This window comes from Hypomesus nipponensis, chromosome 19 (genome assembly GCF_054491055.1).
Source record: "Hypomesus nipponensis isolate SF chromosome 19, ASM5449105v1, whole genome shotgun sequence".
In the NCBI taxonomy this organism is placed as follows: domain Eukaryota; kingdom Metazoa; phylum Chordata; class Actinopteri; order Osmeriformes; family Osmeridae; genus Hypomesus; species Hypomesus nipponensis.
The window spans coordinates 20,713,936-20,735,008 of NC_140379.1; the positions used below are offsets into that span (position 1 = coordinate 20,713,936).

Sequence of the window (21,073 nt, forward strand, 5' to 3'; positions counted from 1 at the left end):
TCGGCCGGCGGCGTTTTCCCGCCCTTTTAGATATAAAAAAAAAAAAAAAAAAAACCTGAAGTGAGGTGAGTGACTTGGAATGGGGGAGACAGTGAGTGAGTGAGTGAGTGAGTGAGTGAGTGAGTGAGTGAGTGAGTGAGTGAGTGAGTGAGTGAGTGAAAGAGAGAGAGAGTGAAAGAGAGAGAGAGAGAGTGAAAGAGAGAGAGAGTGAAAGAGAGAGAGTGAAAGAGAGAGAGTGAAAGAGAGAGAGAGTGAAAGAGAGAGAGAGTGAAAGCCCCTTTGCGGCCGGTGGCGTTTCCACGCCTTTTCCCGGAAAGGAAGGACGCCGCCGCGGACGAGCGAGCCAGGGCCAACGGAGGGGTCGGGAGCGGGCCGTTTGGGCGGTTTCAAAAAAACGGTCACTCTGGCTCCCCTTCAGCACGCACAAGCCTTTCGCCTTTTACTAAAGACTTCCGTGGAGGGGAGCGCCGACGAGCGGGACGTGGTATTTTTGGTCGGCTTTGCCCGAGGGAGGGCAGAGCCTGATGGATTTGTGAGGAAAAAAAGCAGGGTAAGGTTAGCGTTGGGTGGGTGGGTGGGTGGGTGGGTGGGTGGGTGGGTGCGTGCGTGCGTGCGTGCGTGCAGGTCTTTTTGTCTTCCTTTTTCCTCTGCTTAATCCCCATCCCTTGGCCTTTTGGTCCCTGCTCCTTCCGTGGCCCGCTGGGCCTCTTGGTCCCTGCTTCCTCTTGGTCCCTGCTTCCTCTTGGTCCCTGCTTCCTCTTGGTCCCTGCTTCCTCTTGGTCCCTGCTTCCTCTTGGTCCCTGCTTCCTCTTGGTCCCTGCTTCCTCTTGGTCCCTGCTTCCTCTTGGTCCCTGCTTCCTCTTGGTCCCTGCTTCCTCTTGGTCCCTGCTTCCTCTTGGTCCCTGCTTCCTCTTGGTCCCTGCTTCTTCTTCCGTGGCCCGCTTGGCCTTTGCTTTTAGCTGCCGTCTTCTCGGTCCCCGCCGCCGCCGCCGCCGCCTCTTCTTCTTCTTCCTCTGCGGCGTCGGCGTTTCCTTTTGGCTTCCGTCGTCGGGGCCGTTCTCGGTCCGGCGGTCGCCAGAGGGGCCGGCGCCCAAACGTCCCGGCCGGCGCACGGAGGCCCCGCGCGCGGGGGGCGCGGAGCAGTGCGGGTCATCGCTTCTCGGCCTTTTGGCTAAGATCAAGTGTAGTATCTGTTCTTATCAGTTTAATATCTGATACGTCCTCCATGCGAGGACAACATATTAAACGGATTTTTGCCACAGGGAGTCGGAACAGGGGCTCGCTCCGTCCGCTCCGCGCATCGCCCCGGTATTGCAGCGCCTCCGGGAAGGGTGCACTCTTTCTAAGCGTGTCAAAGGGAGAAAAAAACGAGGGAGGGAGCGATTGGGGTTGGGGCTGGGGTTTTTGGGGTTGGGGCTGGGGTTTTTGGGGTTGGGGCTTGGGTTTTTGTGGCGATGAGGTGAAAAAAGGGGTTTGACGCGCGGCGCCGGCGGCGGCGGCGGCGGCGGCGGCGGAGCCCCGTCGGCCGGCGGCGTTTTCCCGCCCTTTTAGATATAAAAAAAAAAAAAAAAAAAACCTGAAGTGAGGTGAGTGACTTGGAATGGGGGAGACAGTGAGTGAGTGAGTGAGTGAGTGAGTGAGTGAGTGAGTGAGTGAGTGAGTGAGTGAGTGAGTGAGTGAGTGAGTGAGTGAAAGAGAGAGAGAGTGAAAGAGAGAGAGAGAGAGTGAAAGAGAGAGAGAGTGAAAGAGAGAGAGTGAAAGAGAGAGAGTGAAAGAGAGAGAGAGTGAAAGAGAGAGAGAGTGAAAGCCCCTTTGCGGCCGGTGGCGTTTCCACGCCTTTTCCCGGAAAGGAAGGACGCCGCCGCGGACGAGCGAGCCAGGGCCAACGGAGGGGTCGGGAGCGGGCCGTTTGGGCGGTTTCAAAAAAACGGTCACTCTGGCTCCCCTTCAGCACGCACAAGCCTTTCGCCTTTTACTAAAGACTTCCGTGGAGGGGAGCGCCGACGAGCGGGACGTGGTATTTTTGGTCGGCTTTGCCCGAGGGAGGGCAGAGCCTGATGGATTTGTGAGGAAAAAAAGCAGGGTAAGGTTAGCGTTGGGTGGGTGGGTGGGTGGGTGGGTGGGTGGGTGGGTGGGTGCGTGCGTGCGTGCGTGCGTGCAGGTCTTTTTGTCTTCCTTTTTCCTCTGCTTAATCCCCATCCCTTGGCCTTTTGGTCCCTGCTCCTTCCGTGGCCCGCTGGGCCTCTTGGTCCCTGCTTCCTCTTGGTCCCTGCTTCCTCTTGGTCCCTGCTTCCTCTTGGTCCCTGCTTCCTCTTGGTCCCTGCTTCCTCTTGGTCCCTGCTTCCTCTTGGTCCCTGCTTCCTCTTGGTCCCTGCTTCCTCTTGGTCCCTGCTTCCTCTTGGTCCCTGCTTCCTCTTGGTCCCTGCTTCCTCTTGGTCCCTGCTTCCTCTTGGTCCCTGCTTCTTCTTCCGTGGCCCGCTTGGCCTTTGCTTTTAGCTGCCGTCTTCTCGGTCCCCGCCGCCGCCGCCGCCGCCTCTTCTTCTTCTTCCTCTGCGGCGTCGGCGTTTCCTTTTGGCTTCCGTCGTCGGGGCCGTTCTCGGTCCGGCGGTCGCCAGAGGGGCCGGCGCCCAAACGTCCCGGCCGGCGCACGGAGGCCCCGCGCGCGGGGGGCGCGGAGCAGTGCGGGTCATCGCTTCTCGGCCTTTTGGCTAAGATCAAGTGTAGTATCTGTTCTTATCAGTTTAATATCTGATACGTCCTCCATGCGAGGACAACATATTAAACGGATTTTTGCCACAGGGAGTCGGAACAGGGGCTCGCTCCGTCCGCTCCGCGCATCGCCCCGGTATTGCAGCGCCTCCGGGAAGGGTGCACTCTTTCTAAGCGTGTCAAAGGGAGAAAAAAACGAGGGAGGGAGCGATTGGGGTTGGGGCTGGGGTTTTTGGGGTTGGGGCTGGGGTTTTTGGGGTTGGGGCTTGGGTTTTTGTGGCGATGAGGTGAAAAAAGGGGTTTGACGCGCGGCGCCGGCGGCGGCGGCGGCGGCGGCGGCGGAGCCCCGTCGGCCGGCGGCGTTTTCCCGCCCTTTTAGATATAAAAAAAAAAAAAAAAAAAAACCTGAAGTGAGGTGAGTGACTTGGAATGGGGGAGACAGTGAGTGAGTGAGTGAGTGAGTGAGTGAGTGAGTGAGTGAGTGAGTGAGTGAGTGAGTGAGTGAGTGAGTGAGTGAAAGAGAGAGAGAGTGAAAGAGAGAGAGAGAGAGTGAAAGAGAGAGAGAGTGAAAGAGAGAGAGTGAAAGAGAGAGAGTGAAAGAGAGAGAGAGTGAAAGAGAGAGAGAGTGAAAGCCCCTTTGCGGCCGGTGGCGTTTCCACGCCTTTTCCCGGAAAGGAAGGACGCCGCCGCGGACGAGCGAGCCAGGGCCAACGGAGGGGTCGGGAGCGGGCCGTTTGGGCGGTTTCAAAAAAACGGTCACTCTGGCTCCCCTTCAGCACGCACAAGCCTTTCGCCTTTTACTAAAGACTTCCGTGGAGGGGAGCGCCGACGAGCGGGACGTGGTATTTTTGGTCGGCTTTGCCCGAGGGAGGGCAGAGCCTGATGGATTTGTGAGGAAAAAAAGCAGGGTAAGGTTAGCGTTGGGTGGGTGGGTGGGTGGGTGGGTGGGTGGGTGGGTGCGTGCGTGCGTGCGTGCGTGCGTGCAGGTCTTTTTGTCTTCCTTTTTCCTCTGCTTAATCCCCATCCCTTGGCCTTTTGGTCCCTGCTCCTTCCGTGGCCCGCTGGGCCTCTTGGTCCCTGCTTCCTCTTGGTCCCTGCTTCCTCTTGGTCCCTGCTTCCTCTTGGTCCCTGCTTCCTCTTGGTCCCTGCTTCCTCTTGGTCCCTGCTTCCTCTTGGTCCCTGCTTCCTCTTGGTCCCTGCTTCCTCTTGGTCCCTGCTTCCTCTTGGTCCCTGCTTCCTCTTGGTCCCTGCTTCCTCTTGGTCCCTGCTTCCTCTTGGTCCCTGCTTCCTCTTGGTCCCTGCTTCCTCTTGGTCCCTGCTTCTTCTTCCGTGGCCCGCTTGGCCTTTGCTTTTAGCTGCCGTCTTCTCGGTCCCCGCCGCCGCCGCCGCCGCCTCTTCTTCTTCTTCCTCTGCGGCGTCGGCGTTTCCTTTTGGCTTCCGTCGTCGGGGCCGTTCTCGGTCCGGCGGTCGCCAGAGGGGCCGGCGCCCAAACGTCCCGGCCGGCGCACGGAGGCCCCGCGCGCGGGGGGCGCGGAGCAGTGCGGGTCATCGCTTCTCGGCCTTTTGGCTAAGATCAAGTGTAGTATCTGTTCTTATCAGTTTAATATCTGATACGTCCTCCATGCGAGGACAACATATTAAACGGATTTTTGCCACAGGGAGTCGGAACAGGGGCTCGCTCCGTCCGCTCCGCGCATCGCCCCGGTATTGCAGCGCCTCCGGGAAGGGTGCACTCTTTCTAAGCGTGTCAAAGGGAGAAAAAAACGAGGGAGGGAGCGATTGGGGTTGGGGCTGGGGTTTTTGGGGTTGGGGCTGGGGTTTTTGGGGTTGGGGCTTGGGTTTTTGTGGCGATGAGGTGAAAAAAGGGGTTTGACGCGCGGCGCCGGCGGCGGCGGCGGCGGCGGCGGCGGAGCCCCGTCGGCCGGCGGCGTTTTCCCGCCCTTTTAGATATAAAAAAAAAAAAAAAAAAAACCTGAAGTGAGGTGAGTGACTTGGAATGGGGGAGACAGTGAGTGAGTGAGTGAGTGAGTGAGTGAGTGAGTGAGTGAGTGAGTGAGTGAGTGAGTGAGTGAGTGAGTGAGTGAAAGAGAGAGAGAGTGAAAGAGAGAGAGAGAGAGTGAAAGAGAGAGAGAGTGAAAGAGAGAGAGTGAAAGAGAGAGAGTGAAAGAGAGAGAGAGTGAAAGAGAGAGAGAGTGAAAGCCCCTTTGCGGCCGGTGGCGTTTCCACGCCTTTTCCCGGAAAGGAAGGACGCCGCCGCGGACGAGCGAGCCAGGGCCAACGGAGGGGTCGGGAGCGGGCCGTTTGGGCGGTTTCAAAAAAACGGTCACTCTGGCTCCCCTTCAGCACGCACAAGCCTTTCGCCTTTTACTAAAGACTTCCGTGGAGGGGAGCGCCGACGAGCGGGACGTGGTATTTTTGGTCGGCTTTGCCCGAGGGAGGGCAGAGCCTGATGGATTTGTGAGGAAAAAAAGCAGGGTAAGGTTAGCGTTGGGTGGGTGGGTGGGTGGGTGGGTGCGTGCGTGCGTGCGTGCGTGCAGGTCTTTTTGTCTTCCTTTTTCCTCTGCTTAATCCCCATCCCTTGGCCTTTTGGTCCCTGCTCCTTCCGTGGCCCGCTGGGCCTCTTGGTCCCTGCTTCCTCTTGGTCCCTGCTTCCTCTTGGTCCCTGCTTCCTCTTGGTCCCTGCTTCCTCTTGGTCCCTGCTTCCTCTTGGTCCCTGCTTCCTCTTGGTCCCTGCTTCCTCTTGGTCCCTGCTTCCTCTTGGTCCCTGCTTCCTCTTGGTCCCTGCTTCCTCTTGGTCCCTGCTTCCTCTTGGTCCCTGCTTCCTCTTGGTCCCTGCTTCTTCTTCCGTGGCCCGCTTGGCCTTTGCTTTTAGCTGCCGTCTTCTCGGTCCCCGCCGCCGCCGCCGCCGCCTCTTCTTCTTCTTCCTCTGCGGCGTCGGCGTTTCCTTTTGGCTTCCGTCGTCGGGGCCGTTCTCGGTCCGGCGGTCGCCAGAGGGGCCGGCGCCCAAACGTCCCGGCCGGCGCACGGAGGCCCCGCGCGCGGGGGGCGCGGAGCAGTGCGGGTCATCGCTTCTCGGCCTTTTGGCTAAGATCAAGTGTAGTATCTGTTCTTATCAGTTTAATATCTGATACGTCCTCCATGCGAGGACAACATATTAAACGGATTTTTGCCACAGGGAGTCGGAACAGGGGCTCGCTCCGTCCGCTCCGCGCATCGCCCCGGTATTGCAGCGCCTCCGGGAAGGGTGCACTCTTTCTAAGCGTGTCAAAGGGAGAAAAAAACGAGGGAGGGAGCGATTGGGGTTGGGGCTGGGGTTTTTGGGGTTGGGGCTGGGGTTTTTGGGGTTGGGGCTTGGGTTTTTGTGGCGATGAGGTGAAAAAAGGGGTTTGACGCGCGGCGCCGGCGGCGGCGGCGGCGGCGGCGGCGGAGCCCCGTCGGCCGGCGGCGTTTTCCCGCCCTTTTAGATATAAAAAAAAAAAAAAAAAAACCTGAAGTGAGGTGAGTGACTTGGAATGGGGGAGACAGTGAGTGAGTGAGTGAGTGAGTGAGTGAGTGAGTGAGTGAGTGAGTGAGTGAGTGAGTGAGTGAGTGAGTGAAAGAGAGAGAGAGTGAAAGAGAGAGAGAGAGAGTGAAAGAGAGAGAGAGTGAAAGAGAGAGAGTGAAAGAGAGAGAGTGAAAGAGAGAGAGAGTGAAAGAGAGAGAGAGTGAAAGCCCCTTTGCGGCCGGTGGCGTTTCCACGCCTTTTCCCGGAAAGGAAGGACGCCGCCGCGGACGAGCGAGCCAGGGCCAACGGAGGGGTCGGGAGCGGGCCGTTTGGGCGGTTTCAAAAAAACGGTCACTCTGGCTCCCCTTCAGCACGCACAAGCCTTTCGCCTTTTACTAAAGACTTCCGTGGAGGGGAGCGCCGACGAGCGGGACGTGGTATTTTTGGTCGGCTTTGCCCGAGGGAGGGCAGAGCCTGATGGATTTGTGAGGAAAAAAAGCAGGGTAAGGTTAGCGTTGGGTGGGTGGGTGGGTGGGTGGGTGGGTGGGTGGGTGCGTGCGTGCGTGCGTGCGTGCGTGCAGGTCTTTTTGTCTTCCTTTTTCCTCTGCTTAATCCCCATCCCTTGGCCTTTTGGTCCCTGCTCCTTCCGTGGCCCGCTGGGCCTCTTGGTCCCTGCTTCCTCTTGGTCCCTGCTTCCTCTTGGTCCCTGCTTCCTCTTGGTCCCTGCTTCCTCTTGGTCCCTGCTTCCTCTTGGTCCCTGCTTCCTCTTGGTCCCTGCTTCCTCTTGGTCCCTGCTTCCTCTTGGTCCCTGCTTCCTCTTGGTCCCTGCTTCCTCTTGGTCCCTGCTTCCTCTTGGTCCCTGCTTCCTCTTGGTCCCTGCTTCCTCTTGGTCCCTGCTTCCTCTTGGTCCCTGCTTCTTCTTCCGTGGCCCGCTTGGCCTTTGCTTTTAGCTGCCGTCTTCTCGGTCCCCGCCGCCGCCGCCGCCGCCTCTTCTTCTTCTTCCTCTGCGGCGTCGGCGTTTCCTTTTGGCTTCCGTCGTCGGGGCCGTTCTCGGTCCGGCGGTCGCCAGAGGGGCCGGCGCCCAAACGTCCCGGCCGGCGCACGGAGGCCCCGCGCGCGGGGGGCGCGGAGCAGTGCGGGTCATCGCTTCTCGGCCTTTTGGCTAAGATCAAGTGTAGTATCTGTTCTTATCAGTTTAATATCTGATACGTCCTCCATGCGAGGACAACATATTAAACGGATTTTTGCCACAGGGAGTCGGAACAGGGGCTCGCTCCGTCCGCTCCGCGCATCGCCCCGGTATTGCAGCGCCTCCGGGAAGGGTGCACTCTTTCTAAGCGTGTCAAAGGGAGAAAAAAACGAGGGAGGGAGCGATTGGGGTTGGGGCTGGGGTTTTTGGGGTTGGGGCTGGGGTTTTTGGGGTTGGGGCTTGGGTTTTTGTGGCGATGAGGTGAAAAAAGGGGTTTGACGCGCGGCGCCGGCGGCGCCGTGGCCCGCTTGGCCTTTGCTTTTAGCTGCCGTCTTCTCGGTCCCCGCCGCCGCCGCCGCCGCCTCTTCTTCTTCTTCCTCTGCGGCGTCGGCGTTTCCTTTTGGCTTCCGTCGTCGGGGCCGTTCTCGGTCCGGCGGTCGCCAGAGGGGCCGGCGCCCAAACGTCCCGGCCGGCGCACGGAGGCCCCGCGCGCGGGGGGCGCGGAGCAGTGCGGGTCATCGCTTCTCGGCCTTTTGGCTAAGATCAAGTGTAGTATCTGTTCTTATCAGTTTAATATCTGATACGTCCTCCATGCGAGGACAACATATTAAACGGATTTTTGCCACAGGGAGTCGGAACAGGGGCTCGCTCCGTCCGCTCCGCGCATCGCCCCGGTATTGCAGCGCCTCCGGGAAGGGTGCACTCTTTCTAAGCGTGTCAAAGGGAGAAAAAAACGAGGGAGGGAGCGATTGGGGTTGGGGCTGGGGTTTTTGGGGTTGGGGCTGGGGTTTTTGGGGTTGGGGCTTGGGTTTTTGTGGCGATGAGGTGAAAAAAGGGGTTTGACGCGCGGCGCCGGCGGCGGCGGCGGCGGCGGCGGCGGAGCCCCGTCGGCCGGCGGCGTTTTCCCGCCCTTTTAGATATAAAAAAAAAAAAAAAAAAAAACCTGAAGTGAGGTGAGTGACTTGGAATGGGGGAGACAGTGAGTGAGTGAGTGAGTGAGTGAGTGAGTGAGTGAGTGAGTGAGTGAGTGAGTGAGTGAGTGAAAGAGAGAGAGAGTGAAAGAGAGAGAGAGAGAGTGAAAGAGAGAGAGAGTGAAAGAGAGAGAGTGAAAGAGAGAGAGTGAAAGAGAGAGAGAGTGAAAGAGAGAGAGAGTGAAAGCCCCTTTGCGGCCGGTGGCGTTTCCACGCCTTTTCCCGGAAAGGAAGGACGCCGCCGCGGACGAGCGAGCCAGGGCCAACGGAGGGGTCGGGAGCGGGCCGTTTGGGCGGTTTCAAAAAAACGGTCACTCTGGCTCCCCTTCAGCACGCACAAGCCTTTCGCCTTTTACTAAAGACTTCCGTGGAGGGGAGCGCCGACGAGCGGGACGTGGTATTTTTGGTCGGCTTTGCCCGAGGGAGGGCAGAGCCTGATGGATTTGTGAGGAAAAAAAGCAGGGTAAGGTTAGCGTTGGGTGGGTGGGTGGGTGGGTGGGTGGGTGGGTGGGTGCGTGCGTGCGTGCGTGCAGGTCTTTTTGTCTTCCTTTTTCCTCTGCTTAATCCCCATCCCTTGGCCTTTTGGTCCCTGCTCCTTCCGTGGCCCGCTGGGCCTCTTGGTCCCTGCTTCCTCTTGGTCCCTGCTTCCTCTTGGTCCCTGCTTCCTCTTGGTCCCTGCTTCCTCTTGGTCCCTGCTTCCTCTTGGTCCCTGCTTCCTCTTGGTCCCTGCTTCCTCTTGGTCCCTGCTTCCTCTTGGTCCCTGCTTCCTCTTGGTCCCTGCTTCCTCTTGGTCCCTGCTTCCTCTTGGTCCCTGCTTCCTCTTGGTCCCTGCTTCCTCTTGGTCCCTGCTTCCTCTTGGTCCCTGCTTCTTCTTCCGTGGCCCGCTTGGCCTTTGCTTTTAGCTGCCGTCTTCTCGGTCCCCGCCGCCGCCGCCGCCGCCTCTTCTTCTTCTTCCTCTGCGGCGTCGGCGTTTCCTTTTGGCTTCCGTCGTCGGGGCCGTTCTCGGTCCGGCGGTCGCCAGAGGGGCCGGCGCCCAAACGTCCCGGCCGGCGCACGGAGGCCCCGCGCGCGGGGGGCGCGGAGCAGTGCGGGTCATCGCTTCTCGGCCTTTTGGCTAAGATCAAGTGTAGTATCTGTTCTTATCAGTTTAATATCTGATACGTCCTCCATGCGAGGACAACATATTAAACGGATTTTTGCCACAGGGAGTCGGAACAGGGGCTCGCTCCGTCCGCTCCGCGCATCGCCCCGGTATTGCAGCGCCTCCGGGAAGGGTGCACTCTTTCTAAGCGTGTCAAAGGGAGAAAAAAACGAGGGAGGGAGCGATTGGGGTTGGGGCTGGGGTTTTTGGGGTTGGGGCTGGGGTTTTTGGGGTTGGGGCTTGGGTTTTTGTGGCGATGAGGTGAAAAAAGGGGTTTGACGCGCGGCGCCGGCGGCGGCGGCGGCGGCGGCGGCGGAGCCCCGTCGGCCGGCGGCGTTTTCCCGCCCTTTTAGATATAAAAAAAAAAAAAAAAAAAACCTGAAGTGAGGTGAGTGACTTGGAATGGGGGAGACAGTGAGTGAGTGAGTGAGTGAGTGAGTGAGTGAGTGAGTGAGTGAGTGAGTGAGTGAGTGAGTGAGTGAGTGAGTGAGTGAGTGAGTGAAAGAGAGAGAGAGTGAAAGAGAGAGAGAGAGAGTGAAAGAGAGAGAGAGTGAAAGAGAGAGAGTGAAAGAGAGAGAGTGAAAGAGAGAGAGAGTGAAAGAGAGAGAGAGTGAAAGCCCCTTTGCGGCCGGTGGCGTTTCCACGCCTTTTCCCGGAAAGGAAGGACGCCGCCGCGGACGAGCGAGCCAGGGCCAACGGAGGGGTCGGGAGCGGGCCGTTTGGGCGGTTTCAAAAAAACGGTCACTCTGGCTCCCCTTCAGCACGCACAAGCCTTTCGCCTTTTACTAAAGACTTCCGTGGAGGGGAGCGCCGACGAGCGGGACGTGGTATTTTTGGTCGGCTTTGCCCGAGGGAGGGCAGAGCCTGATGGATTTGTGAGGAAAAAAAGCAGGGTAAGGTTAGCGTTGGGTGGGTGGGTGGGTGGGTGGGTGGGTGGGTGGGTGCGTGCGTGCGTGCGTGCGTGCGTGCAGGTCTTTTTGTCTTCCTTTTTCCTCTGCTTAATCCCCATCCCTTGGCCTTTTGGTCCCTGCTCCTTCCGTGGCCCGCTGGGCCTCTTGGTCCCTGCTTCCTCTTGGTCCCTGCTTCCTCTTGGTCCCTGCTTCCTCTTGGTCCCTGCTTCCTCTTGGTCCCTGCTTCCTCTTGGTCCCTGCTTCCTCTTGGTCCCTGCTTCCTCTTGGTCCCTGCTTCCTCTTGGTCCCTGCTTCCTCTTGGTCCCTGCTTCCTCTTGGTCCCTGCTTCCTCTTGGTCCCTGCTTCCTCTTGGTCCCTGCTTCCTCTTGGTCCCTGCTTCTTCTTCCGTGGCCCGCTTGGCCTTTGCTTTTAGCTGCCGTCTTCTCGGTCCCCGCCGCCGCCGCCGCCGCCTCTTCTTCTTCTTCCTCTGCGGCGTCGGCGTTTCCTTTTGGCTTCCGTCGTCGGGGCCGTTCTCGGTCCGGCGGTCGCCAGAGGGGCCGGCGCCCAAACGTCCCGGCCGGCGCACGGAGGCCCCGCGCGCGGGGGGCGCGGAGCAGTGCGGGTCATCGCTTCTCGGCCTTTTGGCTAAGATCAAGTGTAGTATCTGTTCTTATCAGTTTAATATCTGATACGTCCTCCATGCGAGGACAACATATTAAACGGATTTTTGCCACAGGGAGTCGGAACAGGGGCTCGCTCCGTCCGCTCCGCGCATCGCCCCGGTATTGCAGCGCCTCCGGGAAGGGTGCACTCTTTCTAAGCGTGTCAAAGGGAGAAAAAAACGAGGGAGGGAGCGATTGGGGTTGGGGCTGGGGTTTTTGGGGTTGGGGCTGGGGTTTTTGGGGTTGGGGCTTGGGTTTTTGTGGCGATGAGGTGAAAAAAGGGGTTTGACGCGCGGCGCCGGCGGCGGCGGCGGCGGCGGCGGCGGAGCCCCGTCGGCCGGCGGCGTTTTCCCGCCCTTTTAGATATAAAAAAAAAAAAAAAAAAAAACCTGAAGTGAGGTGAGTGACTTGGAATGGGGGAGACAGTGAGTGAGTGAGTGAGTGAGTGAGTGAGTGAGTGAGTGAGTGAGTGAGTGAGTGAGTGAGTGAGTGAGTGAGTGAAAGAGAGAGAGAGTGAAAGAGAGAGAGTGAAAGAGAGAGAGTGAAAGAGAGAGAGAGTGAAAGAGAGAGAGAGTGAAAGCCCCTTTGCGGCCGGTGGCGTTTCCACGCCTTTTCCCGGAAAGGAAGGACGCCGCCGCGGACGAGCGAGCCAGGGCCAACGGAGGGGTCGGGAGCGGGCCGTTTGGGCGGTTTCAAAAAAACGGTCACTCTGGCTCCCCTTCAGCACGCACAAGCCTTTCGCCTTTTACTAAAGACTTCCGTGGAGGGGAGCGCCGACGAGCGGGACGTGGTATTTTTGGTCGGCTTTGCCCGAGGGAGGGCAGAGCCTGATGGATTTGTGAGGAAAAAAAGCAGGGTAAGGTTAGCGTTGGGTGGGTGGGTGGGTGGGTGGGTGGGTGGGTGGGTGCGTGCGTGCGTGCGTGCGTGCAGGTCTTTTTGTCTTCCTTTTTCCTCTGCTTAATCCCCATCCCTTGGCCTTTTGGTCCCTGCTCCTTCCGTGGCCCGCTGGGCCTCTTGGTCCCTGCTTCCTCTTGGTCCCTGCTTCCTCTTGGTCCCTGCTTCCTCTTGGTCCCTGCTTCCTCTTGGTCCCTGCTTCCTCTTGGTCCCTGCTTCCTCTTGGTCCCTGCTTCCTCTTGGTCCCTGCTTCCTCTTGGTCCCTGCTTCCTCTTGGTCCCTGCTTCCTCTTGGTCCCTGCTTCCTCTTGGTCCCTGCTTCCTCTTGGTCCCTGCTTCTTCTTCCGTGGCCCGCTTGGCCTTTGCTTTTAGCTGCCGTCTTCTCGGTCCCCGCCGCCGCCGCCGCCGCCTCTTCTTCTTCTTCCTCTGCGGCGTCGGCGTTTCCTTTTGGCTTCCGTCGTCGGGGCCGTTCTCGGTCCGGCGGTCGCCAGAGGGGCCGGCGCCCAAACGTCCCGGCCGGCGCACGGAGGCCCCGCGCGCGGGGGGCGCGGAGCAGTGCGGGTCATCGCTTCTCGGCCTTTTGGCTAAGATCAAGTGTAGTATCTGTTCTTATCAGTTTAATATCTGATACGTCCTCCATGCGAGGACAACATATTAAACGGATTTTTGCCACAGGGAGTCGGAACAGGGGCTCGCTCCGTCCGCTCCGCGCATCGCCCCGGTATTGCAGCGCCTCCGGGAAGGGTGCACTCTTTCTAAGCGTGTCAAAGGGAGAAAAAAACGAGGGAGGGAGCGATTGGGGTTGGGGCTGGGGTTTTTGGGGTTGGGGCTGGGGTTTTTGGGGTTGGGGCTTGGGTTTTTGTGGCGATGAGGTGAAAAAAGGGGTTTGACGCGCGGCGCCGGCGGCGGCGGCGGCGGCGGAGCCCCGTCGGCCGGCGGCGTTTTCCCGCCCTTTTAGATATAAAAAAAAAAAAAAAAAAAACCTGAAGTGAGGTGAGTGACTTGGAATGGGGGAGACAGTGAGTGAGTGAGTGAGTGAGTGAGTGAGTGAGTGAGTGAGTGAGTGAGTGAGTGAGTGAGTGAGTGAAAGAGAGAGAGAGTGAAAGAGAGAGAGAGAGAGTGAAAGAGAGAGAGAGTGAAAGAGAGAGAGTGAAAGAGAGAGAGTGAAAGAGAGAGAGAGTGAAAGAGAGAGAGAGTGAAAGCCCCTTTGCGGCCGGTGGCGTTTCCACGCCTTTTCCCGGAAAGGAAGGACGCCGCCGCGGACGAGCGAGCCAGGGCCAACGGAGGGGTCGGGAGCGGGCCGTTTGGGCGGTTTCAAAAAAACGGTCACTCTGGCTCCCCTTCAGCACGCACAAGCCTTTCGCCTTTTACTAAAGACTTCCGTGGAGGGGAGCGCCGACGAGCGGGACGTGGTATTTTTGGTCGGCTTTGCCCGAGGGAGGGCAGAGCCTGATGGATTTGTGAGGAAAAAAAGCAGGGTAAGGTTAGCGTTGGGTGGGTGGGTGGGTGGGTGGGTGGGTGGGTGGGTGCGTGCGTGCGTGCGTGCGTGCAGGTCTTTTTGTCTTCCTTTTTCCTCTGCTTAATCCCCATCCCTTGGCCTTTTGGTCCCTGCTCCTTCCGTGGCCCGCTGGGCCTCTTGGTCCCTGCTTCCTCTTGGTCCCTGCTTCCTCTTGGTCCCTGCTTCCTCTTGGTCCCTGCTTCCTCTTGGTCCCTGCTTCCTCTTGGTCCCTGCTTCCTCTTGGTCCCTGCTTCCTCTTGGTCCCTGCTTCCTCTTGGTCCCTGCTTCCTCTTGGTCCCTGCTTCCTCTTGGTCCCTGCTTCCTCTTGGTCCCTGCTTCCTCTTGGTCCCTGCTTCCTCTTGGTCCCTGCTTCTTCTTCCGTGGCCCGCTTGGCCTTTGCTTTTAGCTGCCGTCTTCTCGGTCCCCGCCGCCGCCGCCGCCGCCTCTTCTTCTTCTTCCTCTGCGGCGTCGGCGTTTCCTTTTGGCTTCCGTCGTCGGGGCCGTTCTCGGTCCGGCGGTCGCCAGAGGGGCCGGCGCCCAAACGTCCCGGCCGGCGCACGGAGGCCCCGCGCGCGGGGGGCGCGGAGCAGTGCGGGTCATCGCTTCTCGGCCTTTTGGCTAAGATCAAGTGTAGTATCTGTTCTTATCAGTTTAATATCTGATACGTCCTCCATGCGAGGACAACATATTAAACGGATTTTTGCCACAGGGAGTCGGAACAGGGGCTCGCTCCGTCCGCTCCGCGCATCGCCCCGGTATTGCAGCGCCTCCGGGAAGGGTGCACTCTTTCTAAGCGTGTCAAAGGGAGAAAAAAACGAGGGAGGGAGCGATTGGGGTTGGGGCTGGGGTTTTTGGGGTTGGGGCTGGGGTTTTTGGGGTTGGGGCTTGGGTTTTTGTGGCGATGAGGTGAAAAAAGGGGTTTGACGCGCGGCGCCGGCGGCGGCGGCGGCGGCGGCGGCGGAGCCCCGTCGGCCGGCGGCGTTTTCCCGCCCTTTTAGATATAAAAAAAAAAAAAAAAAAAAACCTGAAGTGAGGTGAGTGACTTGGAATGGGGGAGACAGTGAGTGAGTGAGTGAGTGAGTGAGTGAGTGAGTGAGTGAGTGAGTGAGTGAGTGAGTGAGTGAAAGAGAGAGAGAGTGAAAGAGAGAGAGAGAGAGTGAAAGAGAGAGAGAGTGAAAGAGAGAGAGTGAAAGAGAGAGAGTGAAAGAGAGAGAGAGTGAAAGAGAGAGAGAGTGAAAGCCCCTTTGCGGCCGGTGGCGTTTCCACGCCTTTTCCCGGAAAGGAAGGACGCCGCCGCGGACGAGCGAGCCAGGGCCAACGGAGGGGTCGGGAGCGGGCCGTTTGGGCGGTTTCAAAAAAACGGTCACTCTGGCTCCCCTTCAGCACGCACAAGCCTTTCGCCTTTTACTAAAGACTTCCGTGGAGGGGAGCGCCGACGAGCGGGACGTGGTATTTTTGGTCGGCTTTGCCCGAGGGAGGGCAGAGCCTGATGGATTTGTGAGGAAAAAAAGCAGGGTAAGGTTAGCGTTGGGTGGGTGGGTGGGTGGGTGGGTGGGTGGGTGGGTGCGTGCGTGCGTGCGTGCGTGCGTGCAGGTCTTTTTGTCTTCCTTTTTCCTCTGCTTAATCCCCATCCCTTGGCCTTTTGGTCCCTGCTCCTTCCGTGGCCCGCTGGGCCTCTTGGTCCCTGCTTCCTCTTGGTCCCTGCTTCCTCTTGGTCCCTGCTTCCTCTTGGTCCCTGCTTCCTCTTGGTCCCTGCTTCCTCTTGGTCCCTGCTTCCTCTTGGTCCCTGCTTCCTCTTGGTCCCTGCTTCCTCTTGGTCCCTGCTTCCTCTTGGTCCCTGCTTCCTCTTGGTCCCTGCTTCCTCTTGGTCCCTGCTTCCTCTTGGTCCCTGCTTCTTCTTCCGTGGCCCGCTTGGCCTTTGCTTTTAGCTGCCGTCTTCTCGGTCCCCGCCGCCGCCGCCGCCGCCTCTTCTTCTTCTTCCTCTGCGGCGTCGGCGTTTCCTTTTGGCTTCCGTCGTCGGGGCCGTTCTCGGTCCGGCGGTCGCCAGAGGGGCCGGCGCCCAAACGTCCCGGCCGGCGCACGGAGGCCCCGCGCGCGGGGGGCGCGGAGCAGTGCGGGTCATCGCTTCTCGGCCTTTTGGCTAAGATCAAGTGTAGTATCTGTTCTTATCAGTTTAATATCTGATACGTCCTCCATGCGAGGACAACATATTAAACGGATTTTTGCCACAGGGAGTCGGAACAGGGGCTCGCTCCGTCCGCTCCGCGCATCGCCCCGGTATTGCAGCGCCTCCGGGAAGGGTGCACTCTTTCTAAGCGTGTCAAAGGGAGAAAAAAACGAGGGAGGGAGCGATTGGGGTTGGGGCTGGGGTTTTTGGGGTTGGGGCTGGGGTTTTTGGGGTTGGGGCTTGGGTTTTTGTGGCGATGAGGTGAAAAAAGGGGTTTGACGCGCGGCGCCGGCGGCGGCGGCGGCGGCGGCGGCGGAGCCCCGTCGGCCGGCGGCGTTTTCCCGCCCTTTTAGATATAAAAAAAAAAAAAAAAAAAACCTGAAGTGAGGTGAGTGACTTGGAATGGGGGAGACAGTGAGTGAGTGAGTGAGTGAGTGAGTGAGTGAGTGAGTGAGTGAGTGAGTGAGTGAGTGAGTGAGTGAGTGAGTGAAAGAGAGAGAGAGTGAAAGAGAGAGAGAGAGAGTGAAAGAGAGAGAGAGTGAAAGAGAGAGAGTGAAAGAGAGAGAGTGAAAGAGAGAGAGAGTGAAAGAGAGAGAGAGTGAAAGCCCCTTTGCGGCCGGTGGCGTTTCCACGCCTTTTCCCGGAAAGGAAGGACGCCGCCGCGGACGAGCGAGCCAGGGCCAACGGAGGGGTCGGGAGCGGGCCGTTTGGGCGGTTTCAAAAAAACGGTCACTCTGGCTCCCCTTCAGCACGCACAAGCCTTTCGCCTTTTACTAAAGACTTCCGTGGAGGGGAGCGCCGACGAGCGGGACGTGGTATTTTTGGTCGGCTTTGCCCGAGGGAGGGCAGAGCCTGATGGATTTGTGAGGAAAAAAAGCAGGGTAAGGTTAGCGTTGGGTGGGTGGGTGGGTGGGTGCGTGCGTGCGTGCGTGCGTGCAGGTCTTTTTGTCTTCCTTTTTCCTCTGCTTAATCCCCATCCCTTGGCCTTTTGGTCCCTGCTCCTTCCGTGGCCCGCTGGGCCTCTTGGTCCCTGCTTCCTCTTGGTCCCTGCTTCCTCTTGGTCCCTGCTTCCTCTTGGTCCCTGCTTCCTCTTGGTCCCTGCTTCCTCTTGGTCCCTGCTTCCTCTTGGTCCCTGCTTCCTCTTGGTCCCTGCTTCCTCTTGGTCCCTGCTTCCTCTTGGTCCCTGCTTCCTCTTGGTCCCTGCTTCCTCTTGGTCCCTGCTTCTTCTTCCGTGGCCCGCTTGGCCTTTGCTTTTAGCTGCCGTCTTCTCGGTCCCCGCCGCCGCCGCCGCCGCCTCTTCTTCTTCTTCCTCTGCGGCGTCGGCGTTTCCTTTTGGCTTCCGTCGTCGGGGCCGTTCTCGGTCCGGCGGTCGCCAGAGGGGCCGGCGCCCAAACGTCCCGGCCGGCGCACGGAGGCCCCGCGCGCGGGGGGCGCGGAGCAGTGCGGGTCATCGCTTCTCGGCCTTTTGGCTAAGATCAAGTGTAGTATCTGTTCTTATCAGTTTAATATCTGATACGTCCTCCATGCGAGGACAACATATTAAACGGATTTTTGCCACAGGGAGTCGGAACAGGGGCTCGCTCCGTCCGCTCCGCGCATCGCCCCGGTATTGCAGCGCCTCCGGGAAGGGTGCACTCTTTCTAAGCGTGTCAAAGGGAGAAAAAAACGAGGGAGGGAGCGATTGGGGTTGGGGCTGGGGTTTTTGGGGTTGGGGCTGGGGTTTTTGGGGTTGGGGCTTGGGTTTTTGTGGCGATGAGGTGAAAAAAGGGGTTTGACGCGCGGCGCCGGCGGCGGCGGCGGCGGCGGCGGCGGAGCCCCGTCGGCCGGCGGCGTTTTCCCGCCCTTTTAGATATAAAAAAAAAAAAAAAAAAACCTGAAGTGAGGTGAGTGACTTGGAATGGGGGAGACAGTGAGTGAGTGAGTGAGTGAGTGAGTGAGTGAGTGAGTGAGTGAGTGAGTGAGTGAGTGAGTGAGTGAGTGAAAGAGAGGGTTAGGGTTAGGGTTAGGGTTAGGGTTAGGGTTAGGGTTAGGGTTAGGGTTAGGGTTAGGGTTAGGGTTAGGGTTAGGGTTAGGGTTAGGGTTAGGGTTAGGGTTAGGGTTAGGGTTAGGGTTAGGGTTAGGGTTAGGGTTAGGGTTAGGGTTAGGGTTAGGGTTAGGGTTAGGGTTAGGGTTAGGGTTAGGGTTAGGGTTAGGGTTAGGGTTAGGGTTAGGGTTAGGGTTAGGGTTAGGGTTAGGGTTAGGGTTAGGGTTAGGGTTAGGGTTAGGGTTAGGGTTAGGGTTAGGGTTAGGGTTAGGGTTAGGGTTAGGGTTAGGGTTAGGGTTAGGGTTAGGGTTAGGGTTAGGGTTAGGGTTAGGGTTAGGGTTAGGGTTAGGGTTAGGGTTAGGGTTAGGGTTAGGGTTAGGGTTAGGGTTAGGGTTAGGGTTAGGGTTAGGGTTAGGGTTAGGGTTAGGGTTAGGGTTAGGGTTAGGGTTAGGGTTAGGGTTAGGGTTAGGGTTAGGGTTAGGGTTAGGGTTAGGGTTAGGGTTAGGGTTAGGGTTAGGGTTAGGGTTAGGGTTAGGGTTAGGGTTAGGGTTAGGGTTAGGGTTAGGGTTAGGGTTAGGGTTAGGGTTAGGGTTAGGGTTAGGGTTAGGGTTAGGGTTAGGGTTAGGGTTAGGGTTAGGGTTAGGGTTAGGGTTAGGGTTAGGGTTAGGGTTAGGGTTAGGGTTAGGGTTAGGGTTAGGGTTAGGGTTAGGGTTAGGGTTAGGGTTAGGGTTAGGGTTAGGGTTAGGGTTAGGGTTAGGGTTAGGGTTAGGGTTAGGGTTAGGGTTAGGGTTAGGGTTAGGGTTAGGGTTAGGGTTAGGGTTAGGGTTAGGGTTAGGGTTAGGGTTAGGGTTAGGGTTAGGGTTAGGGTTAGGGTTAGGGTTAGGGTTAGGGTTAGGGTTAGGGTTAGGGTTAGGGTTAGGGTTAGGGTTAGGGTTAGGGTTAGGGTTAGGGTTAGGGTTAGGGTTAGGGTTAGGGTTAGGGTTAGGGTTAGGGTTAGGGTTAGGGTTAGGGTTAGGGTTAGGGTTAGGGTTAGGGTTAGGGTTAGGGTTAGGGTTAGGGTTAGGGTTAGGGTTAGGGTTAGGGTTAGGGTTAGGGTTAGGGTTAGGGTTAGGGTTAGGGTTAGGGTTAGGGTTAGGGTTAGGGTTAGGGTTAGGGTTAGGGTTAGGGTTAGGGTTAGGGTTAGGGTTAGGGTTAGGGTTAGGGTTAGGGTTAGGGTTAGGGTTAGGGTTAGGGTTAGGGTTAGGGTTAGGGTTAGGGTTAGGGTTAGGGTTAGGGTTAGGGTTAGGGTTAGGGTTAGGGTTAGGGTTAGGGTTAGGGTTAGGGTTAGGGTTAGGGTTAGGGTTAGGGTTAGGGTTAGGGTTAGGGTTAGGGTTAGGGTTAGGGTTAGGGTTAGGGTTAGGGTTAGGGTTAGGGTTAGGGTTAGGGTTAGGGTTAGGGTTAGGGTTAGGGTTAGGGTTAGGGTTAGGGTTAGGGTTAGGGTTAGGGTTAGGGTTAGGGTTAGGGTTAGGGTTAGGGTTAGGGTTAGGGTTAGGGTTAGGGTTAGGGTTAGGGTTAGGGTTAGGGTTAGGGTTAGGGTTAGGGTTAGGGTTAGGGTTAGGGTTAGGGTTAGGGTTAGGGTTAGGGTTAGGGTTAGGGTTAGGGTTAGGGTTAGGGTTAGGGTTAGGGTTAGGGTTAGGGTTAGGGTTAGGGTTAGGGTTAGGGTTAGGGTTAGGGTTAGGGTTAGGGTTAGGGTTAGGGTTAGGGTTAGGGTTAGGGTTAGGGTTAGGGTTAGGGTTAGGGTTAGGGTTAGGGTTAGGGTTAGGGTTAGGGTTAGGGTTAGGGTTAGGGTTAGGGTTAGGGTTAGGGTTAGGGTTAGGGTTAGGGTTAGGGTTAGGGTTAGGGTTAGGGTTAGGGTTAGGGTTAGGGTTAGGGTTAGGGTTAGGGTTAGGGTTAGGGTTAGGGTTAGGGTTAGGGTTAGGGTTAGGGTTAGGGTTAGGGTTAGGGTTAGGGTTAGGGTTAGGGTTAGGGTTAGGGTTAGGGTTAGGGTTAGGGTTAGGGTTAGGGTTAGGGTTAGGGTTAGGGTTAGGGTTAGGGTTAGGGTTAGGGTTAGGGTTAGGGTTAGGGTTAGGGTTAGGGTTAGGGTTAGGGTTAGGGTTAGGGTTAGGGTTAGGGTTAGGGTTAGGGTTAGGGTTAGGGTTAGGGTTAGGGTTAGGGTTAGGGTTAGGGTTAGGGTTAGGGTTAGGGTTAGGGTTAGGGTTAGGGTTAGGGTTAGGGTTAGGGTTAGGGTTAGGGTTAGGGTTAGGGTTAGGGTTAGGGTTAGGGTTAGGGTTAGGGTTAGGGTTAGGGTTAGGGTTAGGGTTAGGGTTAGGGTTAGGGTTAGGGTTAGGGTTAGGGTTAGGGTTAGGGTTAGGGTTAGGGTTAGGGTTAGGGTTAGGGTTAGGGTTAGGGTTAGGGTTAGGGTTAGGGTTAGGGTTAGGGTTAGGGTTAGGGTTAGGGTTAGGGTTAGGGTTAGGGTTAGGGTTAGGGTTAGGGTTAGGGTTAGGGTTAGGGTTAGGGTTAGGGTTAGGGTTAGGGTTAGGGTTAGGGTTAGGGTTAGGGTTAGGGTTAGGGTTAGGGTTAGGGTTAGGGTTAGGGTTAGGGTTAGGGTTAGGGTTAGGGTTAGGGTTAGGGTTAGGGTTAGGGTTAGGGTTAGGGTTAGGGTTAGGGTTAGGGTTAGGGTTAGGGTTAGGGTTAGGGTTAGGGTTAGGGTTAGGGTTAGGGTTAGGGTTAGGGTTAGGGTTAGGGTTAGGGTTAGGGTTAGGGTTAGGGTTAGGGTTAGGGTTAGGGTTAGGGTTAGGGTTAGGGTTAGGGTTAGGGTTAGGGTTAGGGTTAGGGTTAGGGTTAGGGTTAGGGTTAGGGTTAGGGTTAGGGTTAGGGTTAGGGTTAGGGTTAGGGTTAGGGTTAGGGTTAGGGTTAGGGTTAGGGTTAGGGTTAGGGTTAGGGTTAGGGTTAGGGTTAGGGTTAGGGTTAGGGTTAGGGTTAGGGTTAGGGTTAGGGTTAGGGTTAGGGTTAGGGTTAGGGTTAGGGTTAGGGTTAGGGTTAGGGTTAGGGTTAGGGTTAGGGTTAGGGTTAGGGTTAGGGTTAGGGTTAGGGTTAGGGTTAGGGTTAGGGTTAGGGTTAGGGTTAGGGTTAGGGTTAGGGTTAGGGTTAGGGTTAGGGTTAGGGTTAGGGTTAGGGTTAGGGTTAGGGTTAGGGTTAGGGTTAGGGTTAGGGTTAGGGTTAGGGTTAGGGTTAGGGTTAGGGTTAGGGTTAGGGTTAGGGTTAGGGTTAGGGTTAGGGTTAGGGTTAGGGTTAGGGTTAGGGTTAGGGTTAGGGTTAGGGTTAGGGTTAGGGTTAGGGTTAGGGTTAGGGTTAGGGTTAGGGTTAGGGTTAGGGTTAGGGTTAGGGTTAGGGTTAGGGTTAGGGTTAGGGTTAGGGTTAGGGTTAGG

The 21,073-nt window shown here is 57.6% G+C and overlaps 23 non-coding genes across 23 annotated transcripts; all 23 read left to right on the top strand.

Moving 5' to 3' along the window:
• The first annotated feature begins 398 nt into the window (after nt 1–398).
• LOC146250743 (U5 spliceosomal RNA) lies at nt 399–517 on the top strand. The gene has a single exon (XR_014734287.1). It is a non-coding gene; the product is annotated as a U5 spliceosomal RNA (small nuclear RNA).
• Nucleotides 518–1,151: 634 nt separating this feature from the next.
• Nucleotides 1,152–1,342, top strand: LOC146250744 (U2 spliceosomal RNA). The gene has a single exon (XR_014734329.1). It is a non-coding gene; the product is annotated as a U2 spliceosomal RNA (small nuclear RNA).
• A 589-nt stretch (nt 1,343–1,931) lies between these two features.
• Nucleotides 1,932–2,050, top strand: LOC146250745 (U5 spliceosomal RNA). The gene has a single exon (XR_014734288.1). It is a non-coding gene; the product is annotated as a U5 spliceosomal RNA (small nuclear RNA).
• A 638-nt stretch (nt 2,051–2,688) lies between these two features.
• Nucleotides 2,689–2,879, top strand: LOC146250746 (U2 spliceosomal RNA). The gene has a single exon (XR_014734330.1). It is a non-coding gene; the product is annotated as a U2 spliceosomal RNA (small nuclear RNA).
• A 586-nt stretch (nt 2,880–3,465) lies between these two features.
• Nucleotides 3,466–3,584, top strand: LOC146250747 (U5 spliceosomal RNA). Its single transcript, XR_014734290.1, has one exon. It is a non-coding gene; the product is annotated as a U5 spliceosomal RNA (small nuclear RNA).
• A 672-nt stretch (nt 3,585–4,256) lies between these two features.
• On the top strand, nt 4,257–4,447 carry LOC146250748 (U2 spliceosomal RNA). The gene has a single exon (XR_014734331.1). It is a non-coding gene; the product is annotated as a U2 spliceosomal RNA (small nuclear RNA).
• A 585-nt stretch (nt 4,448–5,032) lies between these two features.
• LOC146250749 (U5 spliceosomal RNA) lies at nt 5,033–5,151 on the top strand. Its single transcript, XR_014734291.1, has one exon. It is a non-coding gene; the product is annotated as a U5 spliceosomal RNA (small nuclear RNA).
• Nucleotides 5,152–5,773: 622 nt separating this feature from the next.
• On the top strand, nt 5,774–5,964 carry LOC146250750 (U2 spliceosomal RNA). The gene has a single exon (XR_014734332.1). It is a non-coding gene; the product is annotated as a U2 spliceosomal RNA (small nuclear RNA).
• A 580-nt stretch (nt 5,965–6,544) lies between these two features.
• LOC146250751 (U5 spliceosomal RNA) lies at nt 6,545–6,663 on the top strand. The gene has a single exon (XR_014734292.1). It is a non-coding gene; the product is annotated as a U5 spliceosomal RNA (small nuclear RNA).
• A 672-nt stretch (nt 6,664–7,335) lies between these two features.
• Nucleotides 7,336–7,526, top strand: LOC146250752 (U2 spliceosomal RNA). The gene has a single exon (XR_014734333.1). It is a non-coding gene; the product is annotated as a U2 spliceosomal RNA (small nuclear RNA).
• A 373-nt stretch (nt 7,527–7,899) lies between these two features.
• Nucleotides 7,900–8,090, top strand: LOC146250753 (U2 spliceosomal RNA). Its single transcript, XR_014734334.1, has one exon. It is a non-coding gene; the product is annotated as a U2 spliceosomal RNA (small nuclear RNA).
• Nucleotides 8,091–8,664: 574 nt separating this feature from the next.
• On the top strand, nt 8,665–8,783 carry LOC146250754 (U5 spliceosomal RNA). The gene has a single exon (XR_014734293.1). It is a non-coding gene; the product is annotated as a U5 spliceosomal RNA (small nuclear RNA).
• A 664-nt stretch (nt 8,784–9,447) lies between these two features.
• LOC146250755 (U2 spliceosomal RNA) lies at nt 9,448–9,638 on the top strand. The gene has a single exon (XR_014734335.1). It is a non-coding gene; the product is annotated as a U2 spliceosomal RNA (small nuclear RNA).
• A 597-nt stretch (nt 9,639–10,235) lies between these two features.
• Nucleotides 10,236–10,354, top strand: LOC146250756 (U5 spliceosomal RNA). Its single transcript, XR_014734295.1, has one exon. It is a non-coding gene; the product is annotated as a U5 spliceosomal RNA (small nuclear RNA).
• Nucleotides 10,355–11,009: 655 nt separating this feature from the next.
• LOC146250757 (U2 spliceosomal RNA) lies at nt 11,010–11,200 on the top strand. Its single transcript, XR_014734336.1, has one exon. It is a non-coding gene; the product is annotated as a U2 spliceosomal RNA (small nuclear RNA).
• Nucleotides 11,201–11,750: 550 nt separating this feature from the next.
• On the top strand, nt 11,751–11,869 carry LOC146250758 (U5 spliceosomal RNA). Its single transcript, XR_014734296.1, has one exon. It is a non-coding gene; the product is annotated as a U5 spliceosomal RNA (small nuclear RNA).
• Nucleotides 11,870–12,503: 634 nt separating this feature from the next.
• Nucleotides 12,504–12,694, top strand: LOC146250759 (U2 spliceosomal RNA). The gene has a single exon (XR_014734337.1). It is a non-coding gene; the product is annotated as a U2 spliceosomal RNA (small nuclear RNA).
• Nucleotides 12,695–13,265: 571 nt separating this feature from the next.
• Nucleotides 13,266–13,384, top strand: LOC146250760 (U5 spliceosomal RNA). Its single transcript, XR_014734297.1, has one exon. It is a non-coding gene; the product is annotated as a U5 spliceosomal RNA (small nuclear RNA).
• Nucleotides 13,385–14,035: 651 nt separating this feature from the next.
• LOC146250761 (U2 spliceosomal RNA) lies at nt 14,036–14,226 on the top strand. Its single transcript, XR_014734338.1, has one exon. It is a non-coding gene; the product is annotated as a U2 spliceosomal RNA (small nuclear RNA).
• A 574-nt stretch (nt 14,227–14,800) lies between these two features.
• LOC146250762 (U5 spliceosomal RNA) lies at nt 14,801–14,919 on the top strand. The gene has a single exon (XR_014734298.1). It is a non-coding gene; the product is annotated as a U5 spliceosomal RNA (small nuclear RNA).
• Nucleotides 14,920–15,557: 638 nt separating this feature from the next.
• LOC146250763 (U2 spliceosomal RNA) lies at nt 15,558–15,748 on the top strand. The gene has a single exon (XR_014734340.1). It is a non-coding gene; the product is annotated as a U2 spliceosomal RNA (small nuclear RNA).
• A 585-nt stretch (nt 15,749–16,333) lies between these two features.
• LOC146250764 (U5 spliceosomal RNA) lies at nt 16,334–16,452 on the top strand. The gene has a single exon (XR_014734299.1). It is a non-coding gene; the product is annotated as a U5 spliceosomal RNA (small nuclear RNA).
• Nucleotides 16,453–17,053: 601 nt separating this feature from the next.
• On the top strand, nt 17,054–17,244 carry LOC146250765 (U2 spliceosomal RNA). The gene has a single exon (XR_014734341.1). It is a non-coding gene; the product is annotated as a U2 spliceosomal RNA (small nuclear RNA).
• The last annotated feature ends 3,829 nt before the right edge of the window (nt 17,245–21,073 follow it).